This window comes from Durio zibethinus, chromosome 3, assembly GCF_047325235.1.
Source record: "Durio zibethinus cultivar Kanyao isolate XHJ-2024 chromosome 3, ASM4732523v1, whole genome shotgun sequence".
Classification (NCBI taxonomy): Eukaryota; Viridiplantae; Streptophyta; class Magnoliopsida; order Malvales; family Malvaceae; genus Durio; species Durio zibethinus.
The window spans coordinates 32,174,721-32,188,850 of NC_143164.1; positions in this window are offsets into that span (position 1 = coordinate 32,174,721).

The window sequence follows — 14,130 nt, forward strand, 5'->3', positions numbered from 1 at the left end:
TTTCGGACATGATATTCAAAACCTCTTGGCATAATCTCTAAATTTTTCTAATGTGAATATTTGATTTTTTATATATGAATCTTTAAAATTTTGAAATGTGAATCTTTGAATTTTAGATGTGAACTCTAAAATTTTCAAATGTAAATATTTGAATTTTAGATATGAATCTCTAATTTTTAAATGAGGATCATTGGATTTTGGATGTGAAACTTTACAATTTTTTGAAAACAAATCTTTAAATTTTAGATGTGAATCTCTAAGAATTTTTGAATGTGAATCTTGAATTTTAGATGTGAATCTTTAAAAAGTTTCAAATGAGAATCTTTGAAATTTTTTGATGTGAATCTCTAAACTTTTTTGAATGAGAATTTTTAAAATTTTTAGAATGTGAATCTTTAAATTTTGGATGTGAATCTCTGAATTTTAAATATGAACTGTAAAAATTTTTCAAATGTAAATCTTGGAATTTTAAATATGAATGTATACTCTTGAATTTTAAATGTGAATCTTTAAATTTCTTTTGCAAAACTTTGAAATTTAATTTGTAAGTCTTTAAAATTATTTACAAAACTTTACAATTGCAAGTCTTCGAATTTTATTTATGAATATTTATGATTACAAAACTTTGAAATTTCATGTGTACATCTTTGAATTATTTGTGAATCTTTACAATTGTGAATCTTTGAAATCTTGTGAATTTTTTGAATGCTTATGAATCTTTAAATTCTTATGAATCTTCAAGTTCTTTTGCAAATCTTGTAACTTTTAGGAACCATGAAATTCTTTCAAACCTTTGAATCTTTTGCGAACTTTGGTTCCTCTTACAAATCTTTGCCAATTTTTAAACGTTTTTACAAATCTTTTTGTGAACCTTTAAATTGCGAATCTTTGAATTTATTCATTTATGAATTTTTGAATTGAAAATCTTTGAATTTCAAGATACGAACATTTGAATTATAAATATTTGATTTTTATTATTATGAATCTCTTAATTTTTATTTTGAGTCAGATCTGGACGTAATAGATATCTATATCTTTGCATAATTCCTGTTTCACAAAAAATGAGCAAAGGAGGATAATTATAAATACTTTATTTTGTTCGAGGTTTTTTGAGTCAATTTTAGGTTCAAAATTTATTTTTGGCTTAATGTAGGGTTTTAATTAGGTTTTAGGATTGTAATTTGTGTTTTGCGTCTTAATCGATTATTTGACTTAGTTTGATTTGGTTTGGACCCCAACTGCGGGCTTGATTTTTTATTTTTATTTTTGTCATTATTATTCTCTTTTGAATATAGTATTTTTATTATTTCTAAAAAGCAAAAAAGGGAAAATTTAAAAATTGAAAATAGTCTTAATAAAAATCTAAAAAGATTTTTCCTAAACATAATGCAAATGTTTTTTAGTCAAATTTTTATCTATTTTAGACATCTATGCCAACTAAAATTACATTCTTACAAAAACACACAATCATTAATGATAAGGGGAATATAGAGCAAATATTGAAATATTTTGCAATCTTAGGGAATTTAAGGATTCATTCTAGGAAGAATTATAAGGGAAAATTCAACCAGCAAGTTCTTCACCATTATACCCAAATTTTTAGACCCATCAAATACCCAACAACCAACTAGAAGCATTATACTTGATTTCTAGCCTAAATCCCAGTAAACGCATACCCAGTGTATACACAATTAGTCCCAAAACAAATCTAAGACCATAAGCACAATGTAGAGAGAAATCAAATATACAATCAACATTATCAAATAGTTCCACAATAAACAACCACTAGATATCAAAACAAAGAATTTATTTTTAAAATATGGTGTTAGGGGTATTTTTGGGTCCAAAGGGCATATTGGTCATTCCCCTCATCAGAGACTGTCAACAGACATCTAAGGGCATTTTTTACTTTTAAGTCGATTTAACTTGTACAATGTCACGTCAGCTTGACTATGTCACCTTCTTGCCTTTATACTCCTTACTTTTTGCATATAAATAGAGACATCTAGGTACTATCATTCCATTCACATTTTATTCTTACATATTTTCTTCTTTATAGTGACCTTTAACTTGAACATCGAAGTATAAACGTAGGTAATACTCTCTACCTTTGGCCTAACTACTTTTTTTCCTTTCTTATGATTTCAGGGTTTTGACCCTATATTGGAGTTCGACACAAACATTTGACATGCCATGTAAAGGCATTATTCTTTAGCTAAGTTGAACACCATGCCACCTAGAAAGAGAGTCAATAAAGAAAGAGAAACAACCATCCTAGTTGGAACCTAAACCTACAGTAGCCAGCATATGGATCAACTTATGCCATTGCAGGTAAGATTGACCATAAAACAATTCCAAGCCTTGACTATATAGATCCAAGCCCTAAAGCAAATGTTGTAAACCATAACGTCACCTTAAGCCCCAAAGATACTTGACTTGGTCACCTCTAGCAGACAACCAATAAAAAGACAACCGAGCTATAAAAATGTTGAGGCCTCTTCAGCCTATAGGGAAAAAGAACATACCACCCCAACCATGTATCACCACTATCCAAGCCATAACTCTACCCATGCAGCAACACAAAAATCCAAACAAACCAACCAGGAACCCTAATCGAACAAAGACTTGGAGGCCAAAATATAGGCTATGGAAAAAGAATTAAAAGGGAAGGCTGTTGCTTTTAAAGACAAGCTAAAGTTCCTAAAGACCTTATACTTTATCAGAAAGATTGACAAGACCATGTCCTCAAAGAGATTCAAAATACTAACTTTGGAAGCATACGATGGTATATTTGATCCTTTTGATAATTTAAAACTTTATAGAACTAACATGATGATGCAAGGTATAGATGAAACCTTGATATGTAAAAGACTAGCTAAAGCCTTTAAAAATGTAGTTCAATCTTGTTATTGTAGCCTTAAGCTGAAGTCGATTGCTAAATTTAAAGAGCTCAGCTACTCTTTCATCTCTCATTTTATTAGTAACAGAAGAACCAAGAAAACTACCCTAAGCTTGTTGTCAATTGATCAAGGTAGAAATAAGTCGTTAAAAGACTATGTTGTGTTTTAACATAAAAGCTCTACAAGTGAAAGATCTAGAGCAAACGACTGCTGTAGCCATCTTAACCAGTAGGTTCAGTGAAAGAAAGTACCACTTAAAGCTCATTTTATCTCTAAAGCCACCAAAGATGCTTCTCAACATCCTACTTGTGGTTGAAAAATATACAAATGCTGAAGCTACCATGAAAAATAATTGAGGTGAGAGAGGCTTATTTTTTTTCCTTGATAAAAAAAAAAAGGTAAAAAATTTTACGATCCTCTTTAATAAGAAGACCACACGGGGTCAGAAGCCTAAATAGATCAAGGAACTACATTACATTGAATACCTTTCAAGAAAGAATTTTGATATAAATAAAAAGAAATCTAGAGTTCAAATGGCCAAAGTCACTAAGGTAAAACATAAGAAAGGATCCGACTAATATGTGCACTTTTTATAGAGACATCAGTCATAATATAGAAGATTGTGTCAACCTAAAGAATGAAATAGAAAGTCTAACTAGGAGAGGTTGACTTTGAAGATTTATGCATCGAGCAAGATAAGATTAGGGCATAATGAAATACAAAAAGGAGAATCAAAGAGAATGGGTAAGAAGAAACCCAGAACATTAAAAAGAAGGCAATAGGGGTTGCCAAAATCAAAAGAATGAGCGAGAGAAGAACGAAGGTTGAATTGTAGATAACGAGCCTATTACAAGTATAATTAATATAATTATCGGGGGAGCTCTACCTCAATCGAAAGAAAATTTAGATAGGGCCTGATTATAGTAGTTGGCTTCTTAGCCAAAAGAGAAAATGATTAGAAAGATAAACCAGTTTGCTTTAATGCGAAAGACTTACAAGGAATCCAACATCCTCATAATGATGTCCTAATAATTACAGCAATGGTGTATAACTATATGGTCAAAAAGATTTTGTTCAACAATAGGAGCTTAATTGACGTCTTGTACTATGTTACCATGAAAAGATGGAATGGAAGACAAACTACAATCGATCACCAATCGAATTTAGGAATGAGTAGGCATCGGTTAAAGGGACCATTAAGCTACTGAGCTTATTAGGTACAAAACCAAATATAGTCACCTTGATCACAAAGTTTATGGTAATAGACTTTTCATCAACTTATAATATAATATTGATTTGACCAAGTTAGTCTGTTATGGAGCTTATATGCTCAGTTCCCTATTTGAAAGTAAAATTTTCAATCCCTTATAGGGGTTGGAGAAGTTAAAAGAGACTAGTTCGTAGCACGACAATACTATGTCATGACAATAAAGGAAAAGACTGAGAAGTAAACTAATAGCTCAATTAGGATTGATGAAGCAAAAAAAGAGAAAAAAGACATAGAGGTTAAAGTTACAGAAAAAAAAAGAAAAACAAGAAAGTAAGAGTAAGTAACAGCAGCAACAAAAACCAACCAAAAATAAGTGCGCTTTTAAGCTACTATGAGCTCTTAAGCTCTATACTTATGCAAACCATAGATTTTTTATAATTTTTGAATAGATCTTACAGAGATTGAGCTCTTAAGTCAACACACATCCATGTCAACAAGACTGAGATATCAAATTGGCCAAAGAAAAATTGAAATGAAAACATATATTTTGTTCATCTTTATATTTTTATTACATTTCATCCTACTAACAATGAACTAACTGCCATGTTAGAATATGTCTTTCTTATAAGAAATAGTTCTGACCTAATTGAGCAAAAAGAAATAATTGATCAAAGACATAAGGTAGATGAAAACTAACCTAAATCAATAGAAGACCTTATCTTTTTACTGTTCTAGGAGAATAATTTAGAAAAATATATGCAAATTGGAACCAAACTCGACTATAAAGAATAGTTAATTCAACTTCTAAGAAACAATGTCGACTAGGGATTGACCCTGAGGTAATGATCTATAATTTACATACCAACTTGAATACAAAGCTAGTTCAGCAAAAGAATAGAACTTTTGCCCTAGAAAGATAAAAAGCCATTAAGGAAGAGGTCAACAAATTACTACAAGCAAGCTTTATCAGGGAAGTATATTACCTCGATTGGATAGTCAATGTGGTCATGGTAAAAAAGCACAATGAAAAATGAAGAATGTATAGAAAAACTGGTCTATCCGGTAATCACGTCGGTTAGAAAACTCATATCACATTTCCAAGCTCACACAATCCATGTAATGACCAACCTATCGTAGCATATAGAGCTGTGGACTTACAACTAGATATGGATTAAATGAGTTGTTGCCAATCTTTTTTGTTTAGATGTGATTGACCATCTGACCAAATTTGTCTTATTTAAAAAAGAGTCTTAAGATTGATTTAGGTATATTTAAATAGTATATTCTAGTCCATAAAATTAGATTTTAGGTTTAGAAGTGCGATTACGTGTAAGAAATATTATAGTACCCTTATATCGCCTATCTAAAAGAGTATTAGTTTGATTTGAAATTATCCAAGCCTTAACTATATTTATATTTTATCAAAATATTTAATATTGAAAATTGATCTTAAAAATTACTCTAATAATTTGATAGCAATTTAAGATAATTCTTTCACCTCAAAAGTATTTATTGAGACTAGTGTCCCACTCTGAAGAGGGTCTATCATTGGATTCCTTTAAATTTACATCTAGAAATAAATATCTATAAACTAAGTTTATAGTTGGAAATGTCTTCCAATCTATTGGTAAGACTTTTTAAAAAATTTTTTTTTTAATCTGTTGGTAAGATTTTTTAAAAATATATATATTTTTAAAAAATTCATTAAATTCTCTGATAGTTTGGCAAGACTTAATTCAAGGTTAGATCCTCTAATAATTTGATAAGATTAAAAATATTTTTTTAAAACCTTTTTTTTTAATTTTAAAGGAAAGAAAATCAATTAAAATAAAAAAAATCATTATGTAGATAATACTTTGCAATAATAATATATCATATCATGTAATAATAATAAACCATGCAATAATATAATCATGCAATAAAATAATATATCATGTAATTAATGCAATTAATTAATAATCATGCAAAATAAATATCACAAATAGAATGAAATATACTCACATAATCTCACATATAAATATATTGATAATCAAACGATTAAATATAATCATACGATTAAATATAATCATACAATCATTCAAAATTAAATACTAAAAAAAGAAATAATAATAATAATAATAATAATAATAATAATATAATTAGGTGATTAAATATAGTCATACAATCATGCAAAATTAAATACTAACAAAAGAAAATAATAATAATATTATTATTATAATAATAATAATAATTAAATACTAATAATAATAATAATAATAATAACTTAAAAAAGAGAAAAGAAAAAATTCAAAATCAAAAAATTAAAATAAAAAAACAAAAAAAAAAAAGAAAAACCTACTATCAAGTTAGGTCTGAAGTATAGAGTCACCGGGTCTATGTGGGTCAACCTCTTTGCCAAAATGATGCCATTTCAATATGGATACAAAGGGTTCAATCTTAGCCTTTTCTTTAATTTTTCACTTTCCTCTCTCTTTCTAGCCTAAGTTCCTGTAACTTTTCCCTTTAACCCTAACCCGAAAACTTCAAACAGTTCCATAAATAAGCCAAGAACCCAGATATAGGCTTTAAGATCTTTAAACGGCCATCGAAATCTTCAAATGAACCCAAAATCCACCTAGAAACCACCATTTCGGCCATCATGAAGTCATCAAAAAATTCAATAAAACCCAAAAACCCAGAAAAAAATCCAAAAATTCAATTCCATCAGAAAAAAACCAAAACTTCCTAGCAAGTTTCCAAACATGAATTCCTAAAGCCTAAAAAATTCAAATCCCAAAAAATTAACCCATAAATCAAAACCAAACCTAAGTCAATATTCCCAAATCCCAAACAATCTACAAATCAAAACAGAACCCCAGAGAAGCTTCAGTTTCAAAATTTTAGAAATTAAAAAAATTCTCATGAAAATTTCAAGAAAACCAGAAACTTAAAACCCAAAAAAATTCCAATGTTCTAATTGCTTAATCCTTCTCCTCCCCTTGTATGTGTGCTTTTGGGCATGACTTATAGGGTTCTCTTTACAAATTTTAAAGATTTTAAGAAAGATAGAATGTCATTGAATAGAATCAATCTAGAAGATTGCTCAATTCTTAGGATCGTGGTCAAAGGTTTTCTAATTGATTCTGTTTCCATTTTTAAACAACCATGATTTTTCCAAAAAATTTTTGATTTTGTTCCTTATTTTTTCTTATTTTTTTGACTTTTTAATAATAATAATAGTAAATAAATAAATAAAAACAGTAATTAAATCAAATTAAAATTAAAATGAAGGTTTTTCCTATTGGGCTCGAAATTTCCAAATCAAGCCTAATATATTGTCAAAAGCTTGTTTTCAATTTGAAAAATCTCAAAAAAATGAGGTGTCTACTGTTGCCTTTTTTTGCATAATTTCTGTGAAACAAAGATTGTGTAAAGACATAAACAACCATTATGTTCGATTTAACTGAAGGATCCTTTAAACAGAGGCATGTAATTTAAAAAATAAATCAAGAAATGAGCTCCTCTAAATAAATGCTTAATGACTTTAGAAACTTTAAATAGGAAATGTCTAAAGACATCCATTCACCTAGGTCCAAAAAAATTTTAGCTTGAAATCCAAAGATTCACAATTTGAAAATTTAAGGGTCCACAAATTACAAAAATTTGCAAGATTCCATAACAAAAAATGAAAAATTCCAATACTCCAAGATTTGCAAAAAAAAAAAAAATTGTAATGATTTCGAAAGTCAAGATTTACAAATGTTTGTAAGAATTTCAAGTTTTGCAAAGATTCCAAAAGTTTGTAAATGATTCAAGATTCTCAAAGGTTATAGTTTCACAGAGATTCCAAGTTTCATAGAGTTTCCAAATTTGTAATATTTTTCAAATTTTCAAGAATATTTAGATTCTCAAGAATAGAAGATTCGTAAGAATTTGTAAGAGTTTTAAATTTGAAAAAATTAGAAGATTCACAAAACTTTCATATTCACAAGAATTTTAGGTTTGCAAAAAATTAAAGATTCAAAAAACTTTTAAATTCATAAGAATTTCAGATGAAAGATTCACAAAAACTTCATATTTACAAGAACTTCAGATTTGCAAAAGTTTCACAAACTATAATTCACATTCAAAAGTTTTTTGTTAGTGATTCGCATAAAAAATTTAAAGCTTTATACTTGAAAAATTCAGGGATTTACATCAAAGATTTCAAGCTTTATAGGCAAAATTCAAAGATTTCAAGCTTTCACATCCAAAAGTTAAAGATTTTCATTCAAAAATTTAAAGATTCACGTCCAAAGTTTCAAATATTCTCATCTAAAAGTTAAAGATTTTTATTCAAAAAACTTAGAGATTGACATAAAAAATTTCGAAGATTCATATTCAAAAAATTAGAGATTCACATCTAAAGTTTCAAAAGTTCTTTTTCAATAACGCCATGGCTTCACACCAATGATTTTTATTTGAAGAAAAAAAATTTAGGGTTTCGAGTCCAAAATTTCAAAGATTCTTATTCGAAAGCTCTTTTAAATAAAGGCTATATATTTAAAAGTTTTGGAAAGTTTTCTTTGTAAAAAAAAAAATCTCATCATAAAAGATCTTCTTCATTCGAGAATTCAAAAGTAAAAAATATTCTCTAATCAAAGTCAAATTTTGTATGCAATAAATGTCAATGCAAATATCTTCTACATGTTGCAAATGTAACAATCTAGATTCTCACTAAATGATGCAAATTCATGTTATACAATGATTCGAATGTTCCTTAAATGATGCAAATACATGCTCTAACCTTGATGCAAATGCAATTATCAAAGATTTAAATAATGTAAACAAATGTATGCAATGCAGATATCACTAAATTAATGCCATGAAATTTCAATTGTGGTAATAAAATTCTTAAAATTCCACCATCTCATATATTCTTTCTCAACTTCTGAACATTAATGATCTCAAAACAAATTCTATCATTTGATCCATGTCATTTTCCCTATGTGGTAACAACTCATAAGTTATGTTGCCCAATCCACCACTTGTCATCATTTGCCCTTTTTAAATCATCTTCTCAGGCTTATTTCACTTTTGAATTTCTTTCAAAAGACTGAAAAAAATCTTTTACAAACATTGTTATTCATTTATTTATCATCATTCTAATTTATGACAAACATGATACATTTCTTCAATTCATTCATGAGATGTATACTTGATAAATAATAAGAAAAATGGATCTTCATTATAAAAAGAAGTATGGTTAAGGACAACTTAAAGATAAATGAAACCAAAATACTGTGACTATGTAAATGGGATATCAACATCCAAAATAATGACTGTTTAGACAATGTTGGACTCCAACTCAAAATTTTTTTAAAAAACACATTCCACCAATATCTTCAATCTCTGAGCCAATCATCATCCTTATTTCTTGGATACTCATATTAAGTTGTGTTCTAAGTTTTCATTTTCACTTAAACTGTCTTTTTGGATTTTCAATTTAAATTTTTTTTCTCTTTTTTATTTTTTTTTCATTTTTTACTTTTATTGCACACCTTTTTCTCATCTTTTATTCTCATTTCTCTTTCCACTTTGATCCATTAGTGATGCTTTGACTAAAATCCTAAACAATCCAATGATAAACTAGCCTTAGTTCAATTCATGACTTTTCAATTCAAGTATTCACATTTGATCAAAATAGGCTTTTAAGGGACATAACTTTAGGTTAGAGTGAGAGGTTATGAAAGGAATGGATAAAATAGGTCTAAACTATATTTGAAGGGTCATCAAACTAAGGATCATATTTTTCCATGTAGAGCATCTTAACATTTTGCCCCATCAATTTTTTGTTCTTTTTTTCATTTTTTTCACTTTTCAAGAAGGATTTGAGTACGAAAGGGTTTTGCCTTTGAAATCACTAAAGATCTTCACTTTTCTAAGCTTATCAAAGTTTTACCTCAGCATAGGGGTAATATTTGGTTAAGGTTCCTTAAAAGAAAATTTGAACAGGCTCAAATAAGGTAACAAAGGATAATTTTACTCATTTTGTGAAAAGGTAAAAGAAAAACAACCATTTATCATTTCAAACACCAATACTTTTAATAGAGAACATTGATTGTCCAAAAATAGACTTGTGAATGAACCATTACAAAGATCATGTACTGTATTAGTTTCATTTTCCAACGAGTAAAATTTTTCGTCAAATATGTCTTCTCTTATTCAAGAGTCCTAATTAACAATCTCAACTTATCAATCATATTAACATGAATGATGTTTTCAAAATTGAATCCTAAATTATTATCATGATTGTCTGAACATTCATTATAAAGAATAGATATGAGAAAAGATATAAGAAGGTAAAAATATATAATGGTAATTCATACAAAAGAGAAAATGTCATGAAAATGCATAAAAGTCACTTTTATTAAATGATAAAAAATAAGATAAAAATTCAAGTACAATAAAAAAGTCCATTATTCCGAAGAAATCTTTAAATGATAAGAAGTTTCAATCAACCTTTTCAAATCCTTCCTAAAATTATGCCCCTAGGTGATCAGGCACAAGGCTTTTATGGGCATTCAGCTCCTCTAATTTGTTGAAGCTCACCAAACTTGCTCAAATCAAACTTTTGCATCTTATGCTTGAAAGTAGGGCAAGTTTCTATAAAGCTACCCATATTCCCATTATGGTAATCACATGTGACATTAACATTGTACCATTTAGGATAAGATGGCTTTAATGGTTCTAAAAGAACTAGAGACACCAAGTCATTCTTGACTAATTTTGGGAATAGTTCAGTATAGGTTATAGGGATATGTTAAATACGAGCTCTTTCTTAGTTGCCCCTGAATCTTTCCAAATCACTCGTTTAATTGTTAGGCCTTGAAAGTGGTACAATGACAAGATTATGTCCATATGCATGTGCTTGAAAAGCTGGTTGATAATGGCTTGATAGATGTTACTCATGGTCAGGTAATGAAACTAGTAATGGATTTGTGCAACATTATTGATTGCAGGGTGGTAAGCAGGATGAACATGTAGTGAATATGGAACATAACCTCTTAATTGTTACCTCTTAAAACTTATTGCGTAGGCTTTAGCTTTTTTCTTCTTAGGAATCCCTCTTTTCTTGGCCTCTCATTCTTCAAGCTTGCCACTTTTGATGGCATTTTTAATAATCTTCCCTAAGATCACCATATTAGCAAAGTTTTTGTTACGTTCCCTATCATCTTCCTATAATAGGATACTTTCAGGGTATTTACGAATAAGACCATTGTTTCATTCTCAGTTAAATGAGGTTAAACTTAAGCAACCATATCCCTCCACCATCGAGCATATTTTTTGAAGGACTCTATTACCTTTCTCTTCATGCTTTGTAAAGAAAGATGATTAAAAATCATGTCAATGATGTGGCAATATTAGTTGATAAATACCTGAGTAAGCTCATTCTAAGAATGGATATGAGTTCGATATAGTTGAATATACCAACTTGCAGTTGAGCTAATAAGGCTATCTTGGAATATATATATTAATAGCTTTTCATTACTAGTGTAAGTCTTTATTTTTTGATAGTATATGGTGACATGAGTTATCGAATACTTAGTACCATTATAAATCTTGAACTTTAGAACTTTAAATTTTAAAGGAATCATAACATTTGAGAGTAAACAAAGGCTAGTAGTATCCATGGAGCCATAAAAATCTATCTTTTCAATAACTCGCAACCTCTTTTCAAGCATGTTCATCTTGTAATAAGATTTTAAGTCTACTAAAGCCTAAGCCATTTTCAATTCTAGTTTCTCTTTTAGGACATCCAAATTAGAAACTTGGACTGGTTCAATTGCCTTTTCAATGAAGGTAGGGTTGATGCAACTTTAAGCATTCTCTTGGCTAGGTGTATATGGCATTCCTGAGTTTATAGGAAATGCAAACTATTGTGGTGGGTAGTTTTGAATAGATTGGGCCTGATATGAGCCATAACTTGGAGGATATAGAGGATCAGTAACTTTATGCTAATCATTTTCTTCTACTGCTTTTCCCTTATTCAACTTACCCAAAGCTTCAAGGATTTTGCTCAATTCTCTCTTGATTTTCTTTCAATTTCTCAACATGGCTTGCATTGTCTTGCTCTATTGTTCTAGCTTAAGCTTAAGCTTAAGTATTATACTTGTGGTGAGTTGCTCGAGCTACCTTTAAAACCTAAATTTTTCACAATTAGGTACAGATTTAAAATGATGTTTATATGACCATTAGATTATGTATGAGAATGAATGCAAAGAATGTATGAATACAATAAGAAGAATTCACCACATAACAATTATTAACAAAGAAAATCTTTATTGAATTAAAAAGTTATTTCTAATCGAATCCAATATTACATCCATGAAAAGTCTATAATTTATTAAGGAAAGAAATCCTTAATTTTTCAATATTGGCTTCGTACTTCATTAAGAAAATCTAGTAGTTTTTAGCCATGTGTTCTCATTGGTGGCACTTTTATCTTTCATTCTTTGACCTTTTCTACCATATTTTTGGCTTCATAAGCAACCATAGTGATTTGGTCAAGTAGGGACTCTAACTGGTTATGCTTTCTCACATATACCTTTTTTAATTGCTCACATTATTCATTCATAGCCCTTATTTGTGTTCCAATTTCCACCATCATTCCATTTAGCATTTGGATGTACCTTTATGCTTCAGAGAGTGCATCAATCCTTTCTTGTAGCTTTACTTGTAATTGTCCATTTTTTTTCAAAAGTTAGGCTAGTTCTCGATTAACGGATGATCATGTTGTGTTAAGGTCAATGAATGAACTCTTTCATTCATCCTTTTTTTTGTCCAAGTGCTTGAACTTCCCTTTTTAGCCTTTTGTTTGTAAGCTTCAACCTTTTAGACTTCCTTTTCAGGCCAGTAGAAGAGTTTTCTAGGCTTTCCATAGATATAACTGAGACTTTTTTTGTTAAAATTATTTTGTAGCAATTACTCCTTATGATAGATCTAATGGTGTATATACATGCATAGTAAAGGAAAAAGGTTAGTAGGCATATAATATATACAAAAAATAATATATAAATACAAGAATAACATCAATGGTTAGTATGCATATAATATATACAAAAGAACAATACAAAAATTTACAAGCAAAATAAACAACCTATCATATGTCCTATTTAGGATTTTCTAACACAAGGGAAGACATAAATCTAACCTAGGTTTGGACCTTTAGGGTTTATTTACATGGTAGGTTCAAAGATTTGACAATCTAAGGGTTTCCAAATTATTCCTTACATCATTGTCCATTATAGACTAGTAAAGCACCATAATCCTCACCCATTATAAGTTACAAGAGAAAATGGTTCGATTTGAGTGGGAGTATTTTGCTAATCTATGTAGAGACATGAAATCTTACGAAAGAGTAGGTACTTTACTCCTTCATAAGGGATAAAACTCAAGTGTAGAGTTCATGTTATGCACATGCAAGTGAATGACAAATATGATAAGAAAAAAAATCTTAAATTTATTAAGTAGACTTGGATAATAAAAAATTATTTACTGGCCTAACTCTCTTTATTTCTAGTGGATTACCAAACTATCATAACATATAGATTTATAGACCTACCGCTAGATATGGATTAAAGGAGTTGCCACCAATCTTTGTTGTTTATGTGTGATTGGCTGCCTGATAGAATTTATTCTATTTAAAAAGGAGTTCCAAGATTGGCTTTTGTATCTTTAAATAGTAAATTCTAGTTCACAAAATCAAATTTTAGATTCAAGAGTGCGGTTACGCATGAGGAAGATTATAGCACCCTTATAGCGGTCATTCAAAAAAATTGTACCAGTTTGATTTCAAATTATCTAAGCCTTAATCATATTTATGATTTACTAAAATATTTAATATTAAAAATTGATCTTAAAATTATTCCAACAATTTGGTAGCAATTTAAGATAATTCTTTTACCTCGAGAGTATTCATGGAGACTAGTGACCCATTCTTAAGAGGCTTTGTAATTAGATTCTTTTAATTTTGCTTCTAAAAATAAATATCTATAAATC